Source organism: Orcinus orca, chromosome 10 (assembly GCF_937001465.1).
Source record: "Orcinus orca chromosome 10, mOrcOrc1.1, whole genome shotgun sequence".
In the NCBI taxonomy this organism is placed as follows: Eukaryota; Metazoa; Chordata; class Mammalia; order Artiodactyla; family Delphinidae; genus Orcinus; species Orcinus orca.
This window is the reverse complement of record NC_064568.1, coordinates 35,643,280-35,659,705: the sequence shown is the minus strand read 5'-3', so window position 1 is coordinate 35,659,705 and position 16,426 is coordinate 35,643,280. Positions and strand designations below refer to the sequence as shown.

Genomic DNA, 16,426 nt, shown 5'->3' with positions numbered 1-16,426 from the left:
CTGCACAGGTGGGACTGAGGTGCACAGACAGATCTATTAAATGGCCAACCCAGAAGTGCTCCCAGCTGAGTAAAGTCCTCCCGAGGGTTGGTTCAAAGAAAGGGGGTCCTAGAAAGGGCCTCTCTCCAAGGAAGGAGGCCTGATTTCTTCTCCTGAGCTGGGAGCAGAAAACCTGAGTCTGCTTGTCCCTTCTCTCCCAGGGCCTGGCTTTTCCTCTGTGCAGGTGGGGAAGGAGGAGAGGCTCTATAGACCCTCCCAGCACCTTTGTGCTGGGTCCTCTGATAGATTTACTATGGCAGCCAGGAGGCACTGCTGGGGAGAAGCAGCCTTGGCAGGTGGGGGCAGGCTCTCTGCAGACAGCAAACGTCTTGTGCACTGTTCTTGGTGGGACCCCAGCAACCAGAGGATTAAGTAAAAGCATGCAAGTAAAGGTCTTCTGTGGTGCCCAACTTGTAGTCTCCCACATCAGCCAGATCCTCCATTGTAGCAGGACTCTGGGTTCCTGGAGGATGCCTGCCCCCTCTAGCAGCCAGGCTCACTTCTAGATGAGAAATGGGGTGGGCTCTTTGAGGCAACCAAGGGTCTGGAACAGAGGGACTTCCAAGGATGAAGAACAATTGGAATTCACATTCATTGCTATTGTCAGTTTCCTATAAAATTAAACACACACTTACCCTGTGATCCAGTTTCTCCACTCTTCAGTTAAATTTACCCAAGAGAAGTAAAAACACACCCACACACAGAGACTTGCACAAGATATTCAGAGCAGCTTTATTCATAATAGCTGAAAACTGGAAACAACCCAGAGGCCCGTCAACAGAAGAATAGGTAAATTGTGGTATATTTATACAATGGAATACTACTCAGTGATAAAAATGAATGAACAAATGTTAGACACAGCAACATGGGCAAATCTAAAATAAATCATTCTGACCAAAAGAAACTGGACGTACAAAAGAACATGCTGTATGACTACATTTACTTGATGTTCTAGGACAGCAAAACTAATTTCTGATGATGGAGGTCAGAGTAGCAATTACCGCTTGAGTGGGTGCTAGAGACCGGGATGGCACACAGGAAATTTTCTGAGGTGATGAACCTTGCTCTGGTCATGGTTACATGGGTGTCCATCTGCATGAGAGTCATCGGGTTGTACAGTCCTGATTAGTGCTTTTTACTGACTGTAACTTATTCCTCGATAGGAAAAATAAGCCTCCAGGATGCACTCCGAAATGAGGAGCCTCTGGGGGAGGGGTGCTGCAGAGAAGCAGGCAGAGGCCCTGTGTGTGCGCACTAGCGCTCCCTTCATCCAACCCATCCTTCAGGAGCCTGGCTGGGAATTGATCTTCCTGGTTCTTGTCTCAACCGAATGTCGAGTGCACTGGCTGGTGAATGAGATCATACACATGTAAGTGGCAGTTTACAGCATGGAGGGCTTGGAGGAAGATCACAATCGGACAGGCCACATCATGCCCTCAAGTCAGCTGGGCCACCTGTCACCACTAGACTCTGGGCTTTTCTGAGGCCCCAGGACTGCCTGGCTGGGGCAAGGCATAAGGTTAGCTATAGCCAACCTTGCTGGGAAGAAGGGGCCCAGCCCAAGCCTCTCCTAAGGGGTAGCCCTGGTGCAGAGGGTGACAGGGATTGACCTTAACAGACCTTAGCCACTGCACCCAATATAGACTAATCTCATCTTTGTTTTTTCCTGCCCTGTCTTCTGCCCATGCTCAGCCTGTCCACTCCTTTTTCCATCCAAGCACCAGCCCTTCCTCAGACTGCCCCCTACTTGTTACCTTCTGAGCACTGGTTCTGCAGAAGAAATGACCCCAGGGGGCCACACCCACACCTGTGGCAAGACATGGTTGTCCACATGTGGAAACACATACCACACACACACTCATTCACACACATCCCGGGAGGATCCCCGGCAACAGGCGTGGATTTATAGACGTGCACAGGTGCCTACGGCCATGGGCACATAAACTATTGCCGCCGTGATAACAGTCACCATTTACTGGGTGTCCACTAAACACTGGGCAATGTCTGATCAGCGATTGCTTGTGGTCCACTTCACATGTGTGCAGCCCTTGGCTAATGGTCTGTCCATGTGTGGATTCATTCAATTCTCACCACAACACTGTGTGGCAGGTAGTATTCTGCCTACTTTAAAGATGATGACACAGGAGCTCAGAGAAAAGTCACCTGCCTGTGATCATCCACCCAGACACTCAACATAACCCCAAAGCACTGCAGCCAGGCAGAAAGCCCAGTCCGGCCCCTGCCCCCTGCACTTCCTCTCTCCCTACCCTCTCCTTACCCTCTCCAAGGTGGGGGTCTCCTTTGGTCAGAGGGAAGCAAGCCCACGGCATCCCAAGAATGGGCTTTTTTGAAAGCCCATTTCCATCATCAAATGGGCTTGCTCTCTATTTCCCTGGAGCTCTTGGTGGCTACTGGCCAGCAGATCCTCAATGCTGTTTGGTGGGATGCGGGGTGGGGGGGGGGGAGTGGGCATAGAAAAGGCACGGTGAGCTCAGGGAGGGCTGGGAAAAACATCTGAGACAGGCCCAGGAGAACCCCAAACTTGACACTTCAACCTCTCCCAGCACCTGGCCTGGCGGATGCTAGAATCCACACTGAGCTCCCAGGACCCGGACCCTATCTTCCCACTGCCCAAAGCACCTGCCTGTCTGTTGCTTCTTAATCTCCTATTCTGGGTCCTCCTTCGCCCCATTTTCTAGAAGCAGAAAGTGAAGGCCGAGACAGATTGGGATTTGTTAATTCAGAGTGAGAAGTCCAGGAAAGGTCAATCTTTTCCAAGTGAGTTGCTTTGGGGCAGTTCCCCCCTAGTTAGATTGAGCCTGAGCAGGGACCATGTCAGCTACACCTCCAGCCAGCCCTGCTGTCAGATGTCAGGAAGAAACCTGGGGCCAGGGTGTAGTTCAGATCCAGCCTGGAGGAGAGGGCCCAGCAGGCCGCTGACCTCAATCTCCAAGTCTCCCGGCCTTGGAGAAGGAGCTGAGGTCAGGGCTCTGCTTCAGGAAAGGCCTCACCAGACAGATCCTGCCTTTAAGATGTAAAGTTATACATCTTAAATATATACAATATAAATTAATTAATTAATAAGTAACATATGAGTAATGAAAGAAATTCACATTGAAAGGAGATGTTTTGGCAAAGTGTTAGTGCAACAAAGTGTTGTTAGTGCAACAAAGTCTTCTGATCCTGGGTGTGAGCTCAAGAGTTTGGAGGGTGATTTTTTTTTTTCTTTTTTTTTAGGCTGCACTGTGTGGCATGCTGAATCTTTGTACCCCAACCAGGGATCGAACCCGTGCCTCCTGCATTGGGAGTGCGGAATCTTAACCACTGGACCGCCAGGGAAGTCCCTGGAGGGTGATTTAGCACCTGCCTCTCAGCTCAGCGAGTTCAGTTCTCAGCATCTCTGAAAGACCCCAGAGGAGACGTGCACAGGGGTGTCCGTTGTGGCAGTCTGGAATAGCACCCCACTGGAAACAGCCTAGACATCCAGGAACAGAGGAACAGATAAGCCCATGGGATATCCATATAGTGCATGTCCTCTGCTGCAATTACAATGACTGAGGAGGGGGAGGGGGACATGGCTGGTTTGGGGGTGCTGCGTGTCCACAGGAGCACAGGTTTTGCCAGACGCACAGGCTGTGCAGGAGCACCTGGGTCTACAGTCTGGGAGGGGTGTTCTGCTAGACATTTCCTGCCCTGCTTGGCTTCCCTCACGTCCCTACCTGTCCCCATCCCACCCCAAATCTTATTGTGGGGGGTTGGGAGAAAAAAGAAAATAAACTCTGAAAATAGTTTGAGATGTGAGCTTTTAAAAGAAAATGATTGAGTTTTGAAGCCAAAATAAGGGGACAGAGATAGGAAGTCAGGGCGTTGGTGGCAGTGTCATCATGGGATGGGCTGCCTGCAGGGCCAGGGCATTAGCACAGCTGAGCACCACCACTGGGACACAACCATTTCACATTCACAGGACATTTGATAAATCATCTATATGTGTTAAACACACATTCTCCTAAAGCACTTTCTTTTTTTTATATACAATAAATCTGTTGCTTGGGTAGCACAAGTATAATTATTCTCATTTTATAGAGAAATATCAAACTCCTAACCCTTGTGAACCCTGAGCTTGTGAAGAACAAGGCCAAGGGAGCCTTTCAATTTAATCTTACTGTATTACATTTTAAAAATGAGGATGTTTTTTGGGCTTCCCTGGTGGCGCAGTGGTTGAGAGTCTGCTTGCTGTTGCAGGGGACGCGGGTTTGTGCCCCGGTCAGGGAAGATCCTACATGTCGCGGAGCAGCTGGGCCCGTGAGCCATGGTCCCTGAGCCTGTGCTCCACAACGGGAAAGGCCACAACAGTGATAGGCCCGCGTACTGCAAAAAAAAAAAGAGGATGTTTTCATGTACTTCTTATGTAATAAAAACTAATTTTAAAAGTTAAAAAAATTGTTTTAATTGAGAACAAGGAAGGAAGAGAGAGAACTGAAATCAAGGAGACCAGTGAAGAAGCTATTGGTGAAGGGGTGGTGTGGCCGGAGTCTGGGGGTCCCCATCTGTAAAATGGGTGCACTGAATCCTATGGTCACTGGAGCTGTTGAGAGGACCCTAGCACTATTGGAGGTGCACTCTGAAGTCTGTGGGGTTTGTTCCCCAGATACTTGGCTGGAAGACAGGGCTCCCCCAAGTACCCTGTTCAGGCTGGCCTGTGGAGCTGCCCTCCCAGGCGTGCCTGATGCTCACAGGTCTCAACACACCAGGAGGCCAACTGGGCCATAGAGAAAGATCTGGCAACAGGGCTACCTCCCCAACCAGACCCCAGCCCTTAACAGGGCCCACTACTTCAGCCCAGCAGCCCAGTGGGGGATCTCCATGCAAATCAGCTGTATGAGCTATAGCTCAGTTCAGACCAGAGCTCCAGAAACAGGCCCCAAAGACACCCTCATTCTCTACTGCTCCAAGGCAGTATTGGGACAGCTGGACTCAGCCTCTAACTGCTCAGGCCCTCACCGGAAATATGATGCCCAGTAGCTCCATGGCCTTCGCCCTCTCTGGGAAAGGGCAGAAGTAGGGCAGCCTGGGTCAGGAACTCCCCACTCCCCGCCCTGGGCAAAGAGCTCCAAGCCTGGTTGGAGGAACAAGGCCAAACAAGGGCTTAAACGCAGGTCCTTGACTCCTGTGGCTGTAAGCACAGCCTCATGAGGTGGACAGGGCCACCATCTGCTCCCTTAATTGGCACCCACTTCCCCACTAGCGCCAAGGGGCCATGAAGGAGGCATGGTCACAGCATGGACAGCTTCTCACACAGCTCCTCCTGCCCAGGGGTGGGGTGGGCATCCTCAAGGAGCCTGTACCCAGGAGGCAGTGCTCCTGGGCCTCACTACCGGCCAGGCCCGGATGAGGCAGAAGCCTCTGGCTGGGAGAGGCAGGGTGCAGAGACACCCCATGCTTGCTGCAGCTAGCTACCAGGGGCCCTGTGGGCACACACACATTCATGTCTGGGAGGGTCATGGGAGGGTGTCTCTGCATGTGTGATGGCAACGCTGCGTGGTAGCTCAAACACAGGCTCTGCCGTCCCTCTGCCCGGGCTGGAATCCCTGTACCACCATTGCTGGTGTACCTTGGGCAGACAAAAGCCCCTCTGAGCCTCAGTTTCCTCATCTGCCAAAGCAGCATGATCCCAACAACTCTGACCCCACGGAGTCTTTGTGAGTGCCTGGGTCACGGTCAGCCCTTGGTCTACTCCAAGCCAACGCATGGGGTGTGGCCAGCTGAGTTCCTACCTGCCTCAGTGTCCCCAGAGGAGGCTGAAGAGCCAGTGCTAATTGCTCCTCTGCCGCTGATATTCTAAGAAGGGAGGCGAGGTGCTGAGCAGGCTCAGGAGGGGAAAGCTTAAAGGCTCAGCGAGGGTTTGTGAGGTATAGGGCCCAGGTGGACTTCTGGTCAGTGCCCCAGCCTCTGCTGGACCTGACTAGCAGCCATTCAGCATTTGGCAACTGTGTCCAGGGCCTGCCTTGCCATTGTCTCCCACCACCCTGCTCGCCAGCCCTTTGGAAGAAACACACGGGAGGGTCCTGCCCTCTAGTGGCCGCCGGCGGTCAGGCCTCTCCTTTTGGATCCCAGGCCTCAGAGGAACCCACTGCCCACTCTACCTTTTCCAGTGCCGGCTTCACAGTAACAAGTCTGTTTTACAGTGGCTAAAACTGAGGCTGGTCCTAGGAGCCGGCTCAGCTATCTTAATCTCTGAGCACCTTTGAGCCCTGAGGGCCCTGCTTCCGGGCTGTTGGTGGTCCTAGGGTCACAGGGTCTGTGTCCACTAAGAGGGAGGCCTGACTGTGCCCAGGATGAGGGTACTCATGGACCATGGTCAACACAAGCAATACAGGAAGCAGGGAGAGCCTTAGCTCTGGAATGGGGCACATGCTTCTGCCCAGGTTCCCCACACGCCCACACCCCTGCTTCCCCCATTGCAGCCTATCATCAGGCTATGACCAGTGCCTATGGATGGGGGGAGCACCACAGGAGTTGAGACCTTAGCCTAGGGCTTGACACAAAAGCTGCTTTGCTTCTGGACACCCCCGTCTGTGCCCCAAGTGAAAGGAGGCGGGGACCTGGGGAAGGAGGGAAAACTAAGGGGAAGTCACGCCTCTCTAGGGAGGGCCTCTGCATCCTCTGTCCCTCAAGGGAGGCACAAGTGTGAACCCATCAGATAAACAAGTCTTTCCTTGCCTTTACTGAACCATGAGCTGAGCCTGGGACTGGGTCATTCCCCCAGGCCCTCCATGTCTCTCCTGCCAGCCCTGGAGGCCTCTTCCCTTCATTCCTGGAGTCTGAAATGCAAAGAGTTGTGGCTCTGTGCCAGGCGCTGAGGATTCACATGAACAAAGTGGGCCTGCCTGGCCCTGGGGCAGCTGGCACCTAGGGTAGGAGGTGGCCAGTGACAGCACAGGCCTCTGCAGAGAAGCACTCAGTGCACACGATGCCCAGTCAGTCCCACCCAGGCCCCACAGAGACCCCGTGGCTCTGGGCAAGGGCCCGTCCCAAGAAGCCTCTATGTTCTGACAAGGACATACGAGCTCCAAGCACACACACCCCCACGAATCCCCACTCACGCACACACTTCCTGCTCCCAATTAGCACTAATTAGACAGCAGAAGAACCCACAGACCGTGTAGCAAAAGCAGTCAGGTCTGTGGGGTCCTAGGGAGGCAGTCCCCATCAGGCACCAGGTGAGAAGGGCCTTGGGGGAAGGGCCCTGGGGTCCCTGCTTCTCTGAAGGGGGATCAAGTGACAGGGCCACATCTGCCAGGGACCTTAGTGGTCCCTCTGGAAGACAGGAGCTGCCCCAGGGCTGGGGCAGACTGGAGGATGGGGAGCCTGACAAACACCTCCTTTGAGGCCTTCCCCCAAGCTCCTCATCCCAACCTGGCCTCTCCAGTTCCTCTGCTCCCAGTCCTCACTCCATACGTCATCCACTCATTCATTCATTTATTCACTCATTCATTCATGCATTAAGTGTCCCTGGACCTCCTAGGACCAGGCCCTGGGACCACAGAGATACACATGAAGCTGATCAGCAGGGCCGTGCAGGTGGGTATGAGGGCAGGCGAAGCTCCTAGTGCTTAACTCCCCCACTTGAGCAGCCCCTTCCTCTACCACTCACCCCCACCCAGGCCTGGGCCCAGCTTGGCATAGATTACAGGGGGCAACCATCAGATGGCTTCTTCCCATTCCTTATGGAGAGAAGGAGGCCAGGCTGGCAGTGCGGTGTGCTTGTGAGTGGAAGGATCAGCCCCACACCCTCCTTCGTGTGGCTCTGGTTGGCACTCTCTGGGTGAGGCTGTTGTTCCCTTGGTCATTCAGACTGGACTCAGAGGATAGGCCAGCAAGGCCAGCTGTGCACATGCCCATGACCAAGCCTGCGGGCACAGCACCCCTAGGAAGTCATAGGATTTGGGGGGTAAGAGGAAAAGGGGGGTCCAAGTCCCAGTTGCTCTAAGGTGGGGCTGGAACACGCATGGCTGAATAACCTGGGCCCCAGACCCCAGGGTGAGGGCCCTGAGCCAGCCAGCCCTCTTTACACCACACCACACGGCTCAGGCCCTCAGCCGCAAGCTGGGGTGGTGGGAAGAAAGCAGGTGTGTCCAGCCTGGCCCCTGTTCCCCAGAACATCCCCATCAGGGAAACAGAGGCTGGGCTCTGCTCCCCTCCCTTTCCTACCTGGGAGACCAACAGTCCTGGGCAATTTGGTGTTGCCATGACAACCACACACTTTCTTCTTCCCTACTTAGCAGATTGAATTTGAGCTGCCAATTAAATCGTTGTGAGTTGTCTGTTCAGAAGGCATGTGGCTGCTTGGAGACATCTATGCATCTTCCGTTTCCCAAGTATCTCTGATGCCCACTCCTTGCTTCCTGATGGCTGAGGCCAGCGAGACATGTCCTGTACCAGCTCCTGTGTCCCAGGGGCAGTCCTGGCCCAGTGGCAGCATCCCCTGCCGGTCTGGCCTCCGTCTGACAACACTCTGGTGTGCAGCTTCAGGGGCGGGTGGATGGTGGTCATCAGAGGCCCCAGACCATGCACAGTCCTCTTCCGTGTGAGGCACAGGGCTTTCCAGCAAGAGCTCTGGACTCAGAAGGCTCTTTGTCCCCTTCAGGGGTGTGCGCTGCCTTTAGGGGCTCGGCGGCCTTGGCTGGGAATTGCCTGTGTGTGAACAACTGGATGACCAGGCCCCCTGGGGCCCTCGGAACCACGCTTTCCCAGGAGCTCACCTTAGCTGACTGTGACCAGCAAAGGAAAGGAGCCGCCTCCAGTGCAGAGCATGGTGGCTGGGGTCAGAGCTCAGTCCCCCAGTGAAGGAGACCTGGGGTGGCCTGTAATAAGGGGGTTGCCAGTGGCCCTGGAAGGCACGTGTCAGCCTGGCAGTTGCGTGAGGGCTGGCTCAGCCTGTTCAATGGGAGGTAGCCATGGGCAGTCAGAGAAACGTGTGGACCTGGCTGTCAGGCAGACTTGTGGCTCAGCCTGTTCTCAAATCTGCCTGGGACAGGGATGGACGTGGATGCGGGGGAACTTACCAGGAAGGGTCACTCAAGATGAGCAGGGAGACCCGCCTCTGCCCTCTGCAGTCAGGGCTGAGGCCTCTGCCCCACGTTCAATCCTATTTTTTCTTTTTTTTGCTGTACTGCTCAGGTTGTGTGATCTTAGTTCCCTGACCAGGGATTGAACCAGGGCCAATGGAAGTGAAAGTGCCATGAGCGTCCTAACCACTGGACTGCCAGGGAATTCCCACACGTGCAATCCTGCTGCAGGTTAAACCCACCACGTGGTCCTGTTTACATGGTCGCTACCCCACAGGGCTGCAGCATCCTCCGGTGAGGGGGTGGTGGCTCTTGACTGTAACTCTATCTCCTGGGCTAGGTCCACATCTCTGCCCCCATTTACTACTGCTGTGATGTTGGGCAAAGTTCCTTAACTTCTCTGAGCCTTTTCCCTCTGGGGAAGGGAGGGGCCCACAGATGGGACCGTGAGAGTGGAGGAGGGGGGGTGAGGGGCTCCCTGAGCAAAGTCTCCAGGGAAAACACAGACTCCGTGATACTTGCTGAGGTTAGTCATGTTGCCAAGAGCTTTATAGTGTTTGCTCAGAGTTTTATAATTTTGTAGGGGACAGCATAAAGTATTTTTAAAAAAGCAACTGAAATAACGAGACCATTAATAGCTTGAGGATTGTAGTAGAAAGGAAATAGGATACTACTTGGTTTAGCAGAGAACAATGTTTCTATAGTTTTAACCATGTGAACATGAATATCAATTTACCCCAAATCATAACACTGGGAGGATGGGAAGGTAAGTGTGCAGGGAGGTGGCCATCAGAGCTCATTTTCCATACGAGGAGGTCAATATTCTAAAGCAGAAACAATCAAGAAATAGCATTATAAGCAAATTACTTAGAAATATGAAGGGAAACAGAAGAAGGAATGATGAAAAGAACTAAAACAATGGGCCAAGGAGAAGGAAGCTTGGAGGGGGGCAGAACCTGCCCTTCGGGGGTTACCTTTTAAAACTATGTACATGTGTTTTTTTGATCAAAAGAAAAACTGAAAATAAAAATAGGTAGAGTTTAGATAGAAAGCAGGCTGAGGCTGGAGAGGTAGAGTAACTCGTCCAGGGTGGCAGAGTTGGGAGACAGCCTAGAAGGGATCCACATGCAGCTCTGAGAGCTTGGAGTGACCTTGTCAAGACCATGGACTCCACCTATGGGCCGGGGGCTCACCAAGCACCCAGGAAGGCTGCACAAATAAGGCCTCGAGCCTAACCGGCTGCACCCTATGCCTCTGGGCAGGGAAATAAGGCCCAAAGCCACTTCCCTGAGGAGATCACGTCACCCCGTGGGAGGAGCAGGAGCAGAGGGTGGTTTCACTTCCTTTCTGTTTACTGGTAACTTTAGTTCCCAAGTTCCCCATCCAGCCAGGCTGATTAGTTAGATTCTCCAGGGGGAGGCCTGGGGTATCAATGACTTGCCTGACACCTTGGGAAGCAGTTCCCTGTGCCAGACACACTCCACCTGCAGCCAAGGAGGCAGTGGAGCCTGGAGGGTCGGGTCCTCGTTGCTGGCTTGTGCTCACCAGAGGCACCAAAGTCCACTGCTCCTCCAGGAGTTTCCCAGCTTCTGCAGTGGGAAAGACAGTCGGCTGAATGACCCAGTGACAGCCTGCCATGATCTCACAGTTACCGCTGAGCATGGCTTGGGTGCCTGGCATTGCACAAAGCCTCTTTCATGTGAAAGGAGGGGTATGGCCCACAGGCTAGCAGGTCCTGGGCCTGGGCTCCAGGCTGGCTGGTCATTAACACAGTGTGACCTGGAGAGGCTTCCTTCCATCCCGGGGCTTCCTCTGGGGTGAAGCTGGGGCCGAGAGGCAGGGCCCTGCTCTGATACAGCAAGAGTGGTCTCAGGCTCCATCAGTGGGCAAAATGCAGAACAGGTCTCTGTGTCAAGATATTCTCTACCACGTGGTTTACAATGTAGGGAAAACTGGGGACAACTTAACTGGTACACCGTGTAGTAAAAAAGAACAATGTAGAGGGCAGTGTGTACATGGCAAGATGTGTGCACCACATGCAAAGTAAAGAGGCCATGGACAGGATGGGGCGTTTCTAACTGTCTACAGGGCACTGGCTGCCCAGGATACTTTATAATTTACAACTTATAAGTTAATATAAGAAATACCTAAAATACATAATGCTGTCAGAGATAAGATCATTTGCTACCAGGAAGAACAATACCCGGAGATATTTTAGACTCTGTGATGATTTCTGCTCTGGTCTAGCTCCCCTGTCTGAACGCAGGCCCAGGCTCCAGCCTCAGAGCACACAGGCCCACCTGCTTTCCCACTCTCCACTCAGCCCCAAATAGTGCTGCATGGTGACTTTTTCTTGGCCCCCACCATGGTCCTAGAGCAACAGTTGAGTAGGAATTAGAACCTTTTGTAGATGGAGAAGAGGATCTTATGAACAGACAGCGGCAGGCCTGGAATTAGAGCGTGATTTTCAGGCTCCCTGGCTCTGTTGATTATCTGTATCAGCAGCTGGTCCCTGGAGCCAAAACATCATCTCCCAAGCTGCGAAGACAACCAGAAAGCTTGCAGAGTTGGGGGAGAGGCCCACAGAAGCTGATGGGAGTGGGGAGGCCTGGAGCACCGGGCTCTGTGGCACACCCAGGTCACAGGCTTTTGAAGAGAGCAGGAGGAGGAGGAGGAGCAAGAGGCAGGCCTGACGGACCCCCACCACGCAGACCCCAAAGGCCAACAGCCTTACTCCTCCCCCAAGGAGCGGTGCCAGACCCAGACGTGCCTGGTGTCTCCCTGCTCTCCTTGAGTCCTAACTGTGGGCAGAACACGCTTCCCTTCTTAGGAAAATCCCACCTTAATAGTAGCATTCAAGACAGAGCCCTCTGGGCACCCTAAGTTCTGGCCTTTCTCTTCCTCCCAGCTGCTTCTGGAAGGGGAAAGCTGGTTGGTCTGAACCTGGCATCCTTTATCCCAGTCCAGAGAAGGAAAAACAACAAACGAAATAGAAGTTTATAGAGGTTAAGTCTGAGAGGCTGATGGCAGAGGCAATGGTTGTTTTTTGTTGTCTTTTTTAGGGTGAGGAGGAAGAACTCAACAAGTTTCAGATCAGCTTTGATGAGTGGGTTCAAGGTGAGGACACTGGCAAACTGGAGATCGAGGCTGGCGGCGGGGGGAGTTTCGGGAGTGTCCTCACAGCCACCATGGCCCAGGCCTAAAGCTGAGGTCAGGGGAGCCAGTGCCCATGGCTGCCCACCCACATGGCGGGACCAACGCAGACCCTTCCATTTTCTTCAGAAGCTGCCGACAGCAGCTGGCCCTCCTTGGACAAAGCCACATTCTCTTCTGTCACCTTTTTTCTTTCTGCTTTAATCTAAGGCTACAGGGAAATTTAAACTACCAGTTGAGGTAATTTCTGAAATTGCTGAAAATCATTTAACAAGCTTTGGAAGCATCCCCTCTTGCTCTGGGGGGGCCACTCAGGCTGAGCCTGAAAGAGGTCATTTGCTGGCTCTCCCTGGAAGCTGTGGCTTTGCTTCCCCAGGCTTGCCTACCTGAGTTGGCCAAGAGTCAGAAGGCCTCCGGCAGTCTCCGTTACCCATGTCCTCACTTTCTAAGCTCCTCCGGGCAAGCTGGGCTGAGAAGGATCTTTCGTTTCCTCTTCACCTGCAGCGCTGCCTCCAAGAAAAGGGGAAAGAAATGTTGCCACTGAAGGGAAAAAGACTCAACCACATGCATGTTTGTGGACTGGGTTTAGGTGGGAAGGAGGGAGCAGGTAGGCGTGAAACAAATGTTCCCAGGGTCCACAGTTCCTCTCTGTTCAGCAGATTTATAATTCCACTCATAGAGCAAACAGGCTGGTGCAGGGCACCCCCTGCTCAGTGCCCCTCCATCCTCTCATGGAATCCTTGCCATATCCTATGAGGCAATTACTCTAATGCCCAGTTTTAGATGCATAAACTGAGGCTCAAAGAGATTAACTACCTTGCTCAAGGTTGAAGTGGGGATGGGTCTGCCTCCAAGACCCTCTCTGGAACCCACACACAACCTGCCTTCCTAATTCTCAAGGGAGAAGGAAAATAGGGCTGTTGGAAGAAAGGGAAAGGAGTGTGATGGGGTCAAGAGCATGAGCAACTGAACCTGACAGGGGCGAGGGCCCAGGGGGTGGAGAGGTGAGAGGTTGGAGGCTGGATAGCAGGTGGTGCTGGGGTTTAGTGCCTTCTGGGGGTGACAGGGCTAAAGAAAAGTGGTTAAATCTCCAGTATTTGTAATGTCCTCACTTCTCGCTCCTTTGCTGGTCCAGCCGTAAACAGGCCTTGAGTGGGTTAATAGGAGCGAGGGTGGGGAGAACAGAGCTTGGGCTGGGGAGGGGGTGGGGTGGACAGCATCAGGAGAGGACTGGCCGAAGGTGAGGAGCAGAAGAAAAAGCGGGCAGGGAGGTGCATACACAGGACATGTAGGGAGTCTTGCTATGGGTTGTTTTCTCCAAGGCTTTCAGAGCTGCATTTGCCTGTCCTACCTCTGTTCTCCTTCCATCCTCCCTGGGCTGTGCAAGGTGGGCTACTGACAGATGAGGAAACTGAGGCACAGAGAGGCAAGACCTCCTGCCTATGATTACAAAGTGATGGAGTGGCCAAAGTTAGCTGCCTTCCCACTCCTTGGTGGTGTCACCTGGGGTCAAGGCCACCAACAGACAGGGGACCATGGGGTACAGACAACTTTTTCTTTGTAACGCAACATAATTTTTGGCCAGATTTGTTTCTCCCAAATACTTTTTTTTTTTTTTTTTTTTTCGGTAAGCGGGCCTCTCACTGTTGTGGCCTCTCCCGTTGTGGAGCACAGGCTCCGGACGCGCAGGCTCAGCGGCCATGGTTCATGGGCCCAGCCGCTCCGCGGCACATGGGATCCTCCCGGACTGGGGCACGAACCCGAGTTCCCTGCATCGGCAGGCGGACTCTCAACCACTGTGCCACCAGGGAAGCCCTCCCAAATACTTCTTATGCATGCTAATGCCTATGCAAAACAATTACCTTAAATTCTTTAAGATGAGATAAAGACTGAGGTGGGAGAGGAATTGTGGGAGAAAAAGTCATGGAAGGTCAGCGAGGAGGTTTAAAACATTCAAAATCATGGATTTCAAACTTGGTGGGTGTTTTTGTTTTTGTTTTTAACAAAAAGAACCTTTTTTTCAAGCAAATTCTTAGACTAACCCCTAATTTTCAAAACAGATAAAAAGGGTGCTGCTCCAGCTGGAGTTGCAGCTGGATGGCCCATCCATCTCCTCAGGCTCAATGTCATCCCTACAGCTCAGATTCAGCCCTTATTAACCCGAGGGAGGAACGGAGCCCAAAGGTAGATGGTACCTGGCATGTGCTCAGTGCGCCACGGTTGGTAGAGTGAGGGAGGCTTGTTCAAGGTCACCCATTGAGTTAGAAAAGGGCAGCCAGGCTGGAGTATAACCATGTATGTGACACCATGGGCCGCTTAGAAAGCAAAACTCTGTTCGTGTACTTCAGAAGGCAGACATGGACACAAGCGGACTTCCCTGGTGGTGTTGCACATGGAAGGAACGCTGTGGGCAGGACACCTCTGGGTTCTTCCCCCCAGAGCCTGGCTCTCAGCCATGTGTTTGTAGGGTTGCTGCAGGGACAGTTGAAAAGAGCCGAGGATGAGTGGCCAGTGCGCTTGGGCATCTTGCCATCAGCCCCGCATGATGTCACTCCCACTTACTAAAGAAAAAAGAAAAAAAATGCAAGTAGCTCTATCACTTCTATTGCCCCCCAGAGTTGGACATCTGCACACCTGCAAGAACATCCTCTTGTCATTGGAGAGATGCCACTTAGGGATTTCACAAGCCACATGAGGAAGAAAGGAATCTTCAGCTCTAGCTCAAGAACATAAAAATGTGCTGTGCTAATCTGGTTTGTTCATAAAACTGTTGTGTTAATGCCCTGGGGGAAACAAAAAGGAAAGCTATTTTAGCAACATTCCCTAGTTTGGTTGGGATTACGTGTGGGGGAAAACATTCCCGTTTCCCTCGCGGCTAAGGGTTTTGGTTCTCCTGGGTCCTCATGGTTCTCCCTGCCTGGCCGTGCCAGTCCCTGATGAGGGCTGGACGAGAGTGTCCCCTGAGCCCAGGGGAAGCTGGGGCTAGTCAACGCTGGGGTTCACAACACACACCTCCCGAAAGGACCGAGGCTCCTGTGTCACCCAGAGTTGTCTCATAACTCTCCTTCTGAAAGATGCCCTCTGGTCCCCCTGATGCCACGCTCCCTGGTGTCAATTTTTGTGATTTTCAAAAAGCAGTGCAGAGAAGTGAATGAAGAGCCACAGTGAGTCAGGCTTTCATTTCAGACTCCCCTTCTCTCCCGCCTGACACGGCTGCATGGAAGCCGCACACTATTAGTTCCACATAATTGAAAAGTGTGTCAGGATCTCTCAGACACGAACCCGAAACATGCTGCTCATTGTCACCTCCAACGTGACTAATGCAGTCGTGTCTTAATTAGTCACTGTTTCCTGCGCTGACAGCATCAGAGCCCCGTTCCAAGGCCCCAGTTTGTGATGCGGATGAGATTAAAGGACTGAGAGTTGCCAGGTTTTCAGGACCCCTTCCCACTGAGCACTCTGAACCCAGGTGGCCTCTGCCAAGTGCTTTGGTCAGACCAGGGCAGCACTGTGACAGTAGAACCAACAGGGACACATTTTTGGATGGAGGGAGGTAATGAGACAAGTAAATGGTGGACTAGAACATTCCCTCACAAGTCGGTTGTTACATCACAGGCCCTTGGGCAGCTCCTCTGAGGCTGAAGGGGCAACTCCGGATGAACTATGCCACCTGGCCCAGCCCCTGCCCAGTGAGAGCTGACTGAACTGGGCACTCATCTGCCCCGAGGGTGGCCCATCCACTGGCTCCCTTATGACCCATGGCCCACAGTAGCTAGCCTGGGCCAGTTCCATTTCTCCTCAGGGGCTTTGTGTACAGAACAGAGCTTAAACCCGAGAGGAGAGACTGCAGGCAAGAGATAAAAGGTGGTGAAAGAGACTGTCTCAGGACCTCCCTGGTGGCGCAGTGGTTAAGACTCCATGCTCCCAATGCAGGGGGCCCGGGTTCGATCCCTGGTCAGGGAACTAGATCCCACATGCATGTTCCAACTAAGAGTTCACATGCCACAACTAAGGAGCCAGTAAGCCGCAACTACGGAGCCTGTGAGCCACAACTAAGACCCAGTGCAACCAAATAAATAAATAAATATTAAAAAAAGAAAGAAAGAGACTGTCTCATCATTGGAAGAACGTGGACCTCTACCCGAGAGCAGCACCTATTTCTGGGA

The 16,426-nt window shown here is 52.9% G+C and overlaps 1 protein-coding gene across 7 annotated transcripts in view; it reads right to left on the bottom strand.

The window, feature by feature from the left end:
* Positions 1-756: 756 nt before the first annotated feature.
* RFT1 (RFT1 homolog) overlaps positions 757-16,426 on the bottom strand; it is a 56,933-nt gene continuing 41,263 nt past the window's right edge. For 2 of the 7 annotated variants that reach the window (XR_007479565.1, XR_004482318.2), the window contains one exon: positions 757-12,766. The gene's annotated coding sequence lies outside the window, so the exon portion shown is untranslated. Of the gene's footprint in view, positions 12,771-14,894; positions 15,044-16,426 lie in introns of all 7 variants that reach the window. The other 5 variants (XR_007479566.1, XR_004482319.2, XR_004482321.2 and 2 more) reach the window with 5 other exon arrangements.